Below are 8031 nucleotides of genomic sequence, written 5' to 3' on the forward strand. Positions count from 1 at the left end.
TGAGCACAGGGCTCACGTTACAGCCGCAGCCCGCGCTGGGCGGACTCATCTGGCTGGGGGAGGGTACCACAAGTACCAGAATGCAGGGGCGCTGCTCGCGCGGGCACGCGACAGTTCGAGGCCCGAGGGTGGCGACGGCCGCCATAAAGCAGCCCCGTCGCTAACCTGAGTGCTTCCAGTCTCTGCCCTGCGTGGATAACATTATTGTTGGTACTTCAAGGCACTATCGGGTGTGGATGACATCCCTGTCCAGAGTTCCTCAAATCACGGTCCGGTGTAGATGACACCACATTCAGGAGAGGTTTATATCACTGTCTGTCTGTAGTGCTTCCAAAATATTACCAAGTCAACATAAGAGTGCCAAAGGAAATGACAAAAAATATAAAATACGACCGGAAAATATGACAAGGGCGTATTTTTCCATTCACTTTCTATATATTCTAACTCGGGAGGAAATGATCTAAGCTCAAGGCAGGCTCGCACTGGTGGGCATTACCTAGCCTCTCAAATGAGGCACAAGACAAACCATTTTCATGACTGAAGCTGTATTAGGGAGGCGGGGAGGGGCTGTTGTGATTATAAGATTCACTAATGCTTCTACAGACGATAAACACCCACTGACATCCACTACGAATAATGTATGATGAGAAGCAAAAAGATGAAAATGAAACAAATACATTTTATGTTCGGGAGAAGGCAGAATAACGAAACTGTTGTTCACCAAAAGTGCATTTGAAGTGATTGTGCATCCAAGTTTAAGGGATTTACACTAGAGTAAAGTGAACAGCTCAGTGGCAGAAGCAGAGGGCTTTGAAGGGGGAGTGGTGAGAAATAGACAATATGTTATCGAAAATAGATGGGCGGTGGGAGTGTGATGACAGACTGAAAATAATGTGGAGGGTTCTGGACCTATGAAAATGAGAGAGCAGACACAAAGTTAGGCCAAAGTATAATGAGTTGCTGTACTCCAGGGGTAAGAGAATCACAGATTAAACTACAGTTTTCCAGTAAGTAAGGAAAAGCAGGAAGACGGTCCTACGCAGATGACAGATGCAGAAGAAACACTTGGCGAACACTTTGGAGATCTAAGGGTAAAAATATCAACTGGATTATAATGTGATTCCAAGGCTGCATACCCATCTTCGAATGAAGTAGTGGTAGGACTGAGTTTGAGGGAGGCACCGGTTAAAGGACCAGATGGAAGTTGGACCACCCACAATCAACACTTCGGTCTTCTTTTTAGAGTGAATCTTAAAACAGTTCGATATCATCCAGAAGGCGAGCTCAGAAAGGCAGGCACAGACTGTCTCCGCCTTGCTGAGGGCTGCCATGGTGTCTGAGCAAAATCTGAGCATCATATGCATATGACATGAGGTTGAGGCCAAAATATTTGCTAACCTTGGCTAGAGAAATGTGAATGATGTAGGGCTCAAAGAGGAGCCCTAAGGGATGCAGCACGAAAATGATTTGCATTTGGAACGGAGAAGGGAGATGAGCTGCTTGTGTGCGTCCAGTATGCAAAGAACAGAAGCCAGGACAGGGCTTTGCCTTGGATGCCACACTCTGAGAGCTGTGATTATATGACAGGGTGGGAATCCGTATTATAAGCGGCAGATCGGTCTAAAAGGATCAGAGCAGCAGAGGGACCTTGATTAGAAATGATGCACAGATCATGTACTAGGTTAAGGAGATTGGGCTCAGTGCTGTGAAGATGACGGGACCTTGGCGGAGAAGAACCTAACTGTTAGTTTCTAGAAACAAGGAGATTGACGTGCTTCTCCCACATTTTGGAAGGAGTGAGTTAGGTAGATATGGAGCAATAATTGCTGTTTACAGTGGGATTGGCAGCAGATTTTTTAAGTAAAAGAATAACTAAAGCAGTTTGCCAGGAAGGAGGAACTGAAAGTGATCTGATGGAAGAGTTGCAGAGCTCTGCATTGATGGGAGCTATGGTCCAACCTGATTCATGGATAATCGAGAGGGAGCAGTATGATGTGAGGGTGAAGTTTTAAAGTGGACTCAGATGTAAGCAGTGAGAAGTCCAAGAGTGAACAGGGGAGACCAGAGGCCAAGTTGCGTGAATCAACATTTCTTGCGGAAAAATGTTGGAGAGGGATTCACACAGATGGAAAGGGGGAGTGGGAATAGTCAGGTTCTTACATCTTGGGAAGATGAGTTCGCTCACAATTTTTAAGACTTTGGGGCTTATTTACAAGCCCCTTGAGCCGCTGCTGCGTCCCTTTTAAAATGGACGTACCAGCAGCACAAGCGGCTTGTAAATAAGCCCCTTTGTGTGAAGCTTTACTAGCTTTCTCAACTCTACAATAGCAGAATGAGGAGTGTGCTTCCCCAAGTAACTTCTTGTAGTGTTTAAGTGCCTTTTTATAGTGTTGTTGGTCATTTGAGTAATAATCGCAAGGCCAGGCCTTCTCGAGAGCCTTGCAATGGTATTTGGCTAAAGCTAAGTGGCGTGGTTGGAGGGCGCGTGGACCAAGCATGAGTAATGACCAATCTGAATAAGTGAGCAAGGGAAGATTAAACAAAGCAAGTAAATGATCAGTCCAAGTAAGGCAGGAGTGGACTGAGATTTCTGGGAAGGAGGAGACTATGAGCTCCAACAAGTGACCTGCAGTATTTGTCGGGGAGTAGCATCTTAAAGTAAGGCCCAGAATAAGGCAGGTGTTAGGAAGCATTGAGGAAGCGGCATTAGACTGGATCTTAAGATGCAGGTCACAAAAAAAAAAGATATACATTTAGAAGCATTCATTATGTGGGGGGGGGACGAGTGTAAGAAAACGGCCCAGGGAGGATGAGAAAGAGGGGTGAGGATCAGGCGGCTGGTAGAAGAGAGCAGTGCTGAGGGAAGAGGCAGGGAAGAAAATAATTGAGCATAAGAGAAATTTGGCTAAAGGAAAGGCACCAATGGGAAGAAGAGAGAATTTGAATCAGCCGAGGTAAATTAAAGGCGGAAGAAGTGTGGGAAAGTAAGAGAAATATGGGAATGGAAAGGCGATTTGCTTGTATGATCCCTGGGAGGGAGATGAACAAGGAAGATGTACGAACTCACCAAAGGTGGAAGCAGGGCACAAGGCCTAAAAAAACAGAAGTCCTGGTGCTAAGCAATAATGGGCCACATGCATCAACGAGAAAACTGCTCGCAAACGGGCAGATTAGCAGAATCTGCCCCTTTGCGACCGGTATTTTTGCATTTGGGATGCATCATCCCAAATGCAAAAATCGCTATTTAAGGAATCTCTAAATAGCGATTCCTTAAATTGCGATTGCATTTAAGGAATCCCAAATTGAGATTCCTTAAATGCAATACATGAAAGTTTAAAAATTAGCGATTTCGCTAATAGGGGGAGCAAATTACCATGAAGTTGAACTTCATGGTAATTTGCAAAAACTTTGAAAAATGCACTAAAGTGCATTTTTCAAAGTTCCATTTTACACACACACATGCCCTTGGGGCATGTGTGTGTGCAAGATGTATTCATATGCAGATTTCAGGGGTGCAACAGGGTGTCTTTTTGACGCCCTGGCACCCTTGAAATAGCATGAGCAATTTGCGATTCTCTAATTGAGATTAGCAAATTGAGAAAGTCCTCCCATTCATTCCTATGGGCCTCTAGGCCCATAGGAATCAATGGGGAGGTATTCCTTAATTGTGACTCGCAATTTGCGAGTAGCAATTAAGGAATGTTTAGAAATCGCTATTTTGTAAGCGATTTCTACATGCATAGCCTTTTGCTATTCCTTATTAGCGAATCCTTATTTTTCGCTATTAAGGAATCGCAAATGGCATTGTTGATGCATGTGCCAGTTAGTCAGTATGCAAGGGACATCACAGTGTGTGACATCATGGTGCACGACATCACACATGACATCACAGGAGGTGGCATCACAACTCATGACTTTACTGGAAGTGACATAAGAAGAAGTGACGTCAGTTCTTAAGACCTTGCAATTATGTTTAGCAGGTCTATCATGATTACGTTTGAGCACATAACAAATATACCCGCAAAACTCCTGATTTCGGCAGAAGACTCAAATGTTTGTAAGCTACACCTAAAACACTCTTGCCTTTTGTCAGCTTAAAGGATTGAATGAACTAACTCGGGTGCCATCCTACTCCACCAGGCTTGATGTTCCATGTGTAGCACATTTCCCATCTAGATATGATTGCTTTAGTTGTCTGCACTCTCCAGGTGCGAGACCACTCTCCTATGCAATGTATGCTTACACAGCCTTACCCACCACTTAATGTGTTTGTAGGGGGCACCTGCACTCATTTTAGGAGATTGGTGCTCATTTTTCATCAACAGACCATAACCTACAAGAAGATAGAAAGACAGAAAGGGAAAAACGGAGTAAGAGGGATAGAAAAACAATGATGAAGACAGAAAAGGTGATGAAAAAAGCAAGTCTAGATTATTGAAAGGAAAGGTTTATGGCAACCTTGGAATTCAGCAATTGGACCCTAAGAAAAAACTGGGGCGTCTGCATTTATGTTTTTATAAATTACACACTACCTCCAAAATGTCACCTCTACATTTAGCAGCAGACATCCCTCATGTTCTTATTGTTGGCATAACTATGTATAAACTACTCTCACATTCACCAGCACAACCTGACATCTCATCCTAGTATCAGGACAACCAGACATCAGTCTCCCAGACCTAAGAGCATCATAACAACAAACTACCCTGTGTTATAACAGAGTACATTAAAAAAAATTCAGCATCGCTGCAGTAGGTAGGTGTGAGAAGGGCGAAAAACAGGACCACACATACCCCAGAATTGTTACAACTTTGCAAAATTTAACACAGCAAAATCCAGCACTCTGGAATTTCCAGAGCAACTTGTCTTCCTTTCGAGGGAAACAGCTCTTCAACTTTTAGTGATTAGAACTGGTAAATAAAGCACATACTTTCAAATGTTTAGAATTTGTTGTAGTGTGACAGGTTTAGAAAGATCTGCACAAAACTGAAATATTGGGGTAACGGAGAAGCAAGCAGGATTGTGCAAGGCAGACCTTATTTGAATGTGAAAAATGCACAGTAGTGGCATCTGCGTGCCACCCACGCTGCAACTTCATGGGCCAAGAATTAACGACGAAGTACTAACCTTTAATGACAAAAAGGGAGAAACAGGAAAAATAAAGAGATGTCCAAATAATGGCTGAAATTAAATATGGGAAAGCAGAAAACCTGGGATCAATCCCGGATTCACCAGCTTAACCAAATTGTACGATCCTACGCAAGTCTCTCTTTTGTGTTTGATAGGCTGTAATGTTTCACCATGTATAATAAGAATCTAGGTCACATAAAGGATGCACTTAACACTTGACGTTCATGTGGCTTCTACCTGCCAGCCACATTCTAACCTCATGGGCCAAGAATTAAAAGCAAAACATCAACTTCTGATGGTAAATAGGAGAAATGAAGAGACGTCTATTTAGTGGCTGAATTGCACAAAGTGCATGCAGAAAACTCGTACCCTGCCCATGACCACTGTATGGCAGTTGAGGGCCATGGTGATGATTGAGGGTGGTTGACATTGTGCATTGCTCTTTTGAGCAGAGTGACCCCCCCGTAGGGGGCCAAGGTGAAGTGAGAGGGTCGTTGCCCTGTAGCTTGCTGCTGTGATGGAGAAGCAAGCCATTACATGTGGAGGAAGAGCAAAGATTTAACTACCCAACAACCCAGGAGGGCCCAAAACCTGCAACAGATTCAGAGAGGCTTACCGCATAGGCAGAGGAGTGGTGGATGCCTGCAGCCTCTACCATAGCGTCCAGACTTCTGCTTACCGCCAGGCCGCAGAGGCATGCCAGGAACTCCAAACCTCTACTCCAACAACAGTGAGTAAGACTGAATACTGGGCAGTCAGGCCTCAGGGGCAACTTGCTCTGACTGACATGGGGGCGTGGCCTGTCATCATGGCCGCCTAGACGTGTTGTAGGCGAGCTCTGCATCGCAGCCCGTTGTAAATGGGTATCCTGCATTATCCTTGGGGAAAAACTGATCCCGGATCGGAGCCTGTAGGAAGCAGACTGACGCACACCTACCGATGGAGGATGCAGGGCGAGGATAACCTTTTGCCTCCTGAGGTTGCGGGGCAGCTCAGAGTTCGTGGAGGCACCATCTTGCCCTGAGGGAGTAGACCTCTCTCACAGTGAAAGATCGAGTGCCGGATGTCCCAGGATCTGCCCCGATGGTCGTCACGAAGTGGAGAGTGACAGCGGGGTTCTGAGGCAGTTAAGAAAGAAGCTGAAAATCTCAGTGACACGGTGGTGGAACTGAAGCGTCATGCGATCAGGCTTGATGACCGAGCAGAAGATGTAGAAGGTCGCTCCAGAAGAGGAAATCTGCGATTTGTGGGATTTCCAGAAAAAGCAGAAGGGCCAGATGTGGGCCTGTTCTTGGAAGTCTGGATTACTCAGAAAATGGCTGCCAAACACTTGGCGAAGTTCTTCAGCGTGGAACTGGCGCACAGGGCATTGGCTGCCCCTCCTAGACCCGGGGCGCCTCCTGGAGCCATAATTGCAAAACTATTCAATTTCTGGGATAGGGACCTTTTACTTCAGCTTTCAGGCAGTGGCAAACGATACTTCTTTGAAGGGCATTCTATAGCAATATTCCCGGATTACACCCAACGGGTTCAGGAACAGCGGAAAACCTACATTAATGTAAAGAGGAGATTGAGAGACTTGAAGTTAAAATACAGCCTCATGTTCCCGCCGAATCTCAGGGTGGAGAATGAGGGACTAACATTCTTCTTCTTCTCTGCAGGAGAGGTAAGTGATTGGCTGGATGCCAGGGCCCCGGACGGGTGACGCCTAGTCCCTTCTACAAGTTTCAGTGGGACACCATCCTCGCTCCCCTCCTCGCGAGGCTGGAGACAGTTCACACGCCAGAAACCGCAGAAAAGGACAATGAGCCTGGGTCGAATATCGGTCAGGCAAGATGGCACGTTGCATGCCTCTGATTCGGAGGCAGTCCTCGACTTGGTGGCCGCAAGTCAGAACCTTGGCCGGGGAGCAGATGGAACAGGCAGTGGTTGTGAATAGTGGGATTGGATAAGCGCCGACGGAAACACACCTTTCTGAGAAGATACAAGGTAGCAATAGCGGGACTGCAGGAAACACACATATGGGGGACTACAATACAGAGTCTACGGAGGCGGTGGAGGGGACAGATCTATGCCACATAGTATTCGGGCTTTGCAAGGGGGGCACTTATATGGGTGGAGCCAGGGGTCCTGTTCCAGCACCTCCACCATGTTCTGGACCTGGAAGGACGATATGTTATCCTATTTGGGAGATGGGAAGGGAGAGAAATATGTGTGATTTATGTTTATGCTCCCAATTTGGATTGTCCTGATTTCTTTACGACTGTCCTAACGGTGGCTGCTCCATACGTGGGAGCTGAGATCCTTTTTGGGGATTTTAATTGTATATTTGACGGGAACTTAGATAGGGAACCCCCTAGAGATCCCACCAAGCCTCGCATGCTGAGATCCCTCACAGGTATCCTGCAAGGCATGCAACTCCGAGATGAATGGCATGCTTGTAATCCCACAAAGAGGGAGTTCTCTTGTTATATCCCTGAAGCCCAGGTCTTCTCCCGCATTGACCATTACTGTCTCTCCGAGGGCTTGTCCGCTGCCATGCAGACCCTTTCATACTTACCGAGATATCTCTCAGACCATGCGCCGTTATTATTGACTTTGTCTAGTGGACCTGGACGTCCACCCATCCCGTTATGGCGATTTCGGGCAGAGGCCCTTACGGACCCCCCATATGTGCAGACCATGACTGAGGCACTTGGTCATTACTTTGGGGAAAACTGGGGATCCACAGCTTCTAGGTCCACGGAGTGGGAGGCAATGAAGTTCGTTGTTAGAGGGGTCTGCATGTGGACTACATATGGGGTCCATCAACAGCTCAATGCAGTATTGTTACTTTAGAAAAACGTATACAGTCTCTAGAGCATACACTGTATAAAACACCAGCTGACATGGCAGAGTGGT

This window comes from Triturus cristatus, chromosome 11 (assembly GCF_964204655.1).
Source record: "Triturus cristatus chromosome 11, aTriCri1.1, whole genome shotgun sequence".
Classification (NCBI taxonomy): domain Eukaryota; kingdom Metazoa; phylum Chordata; class Amphibia; order Caudata; family Salamandridae; genus Triturus; species Triturus cristatus.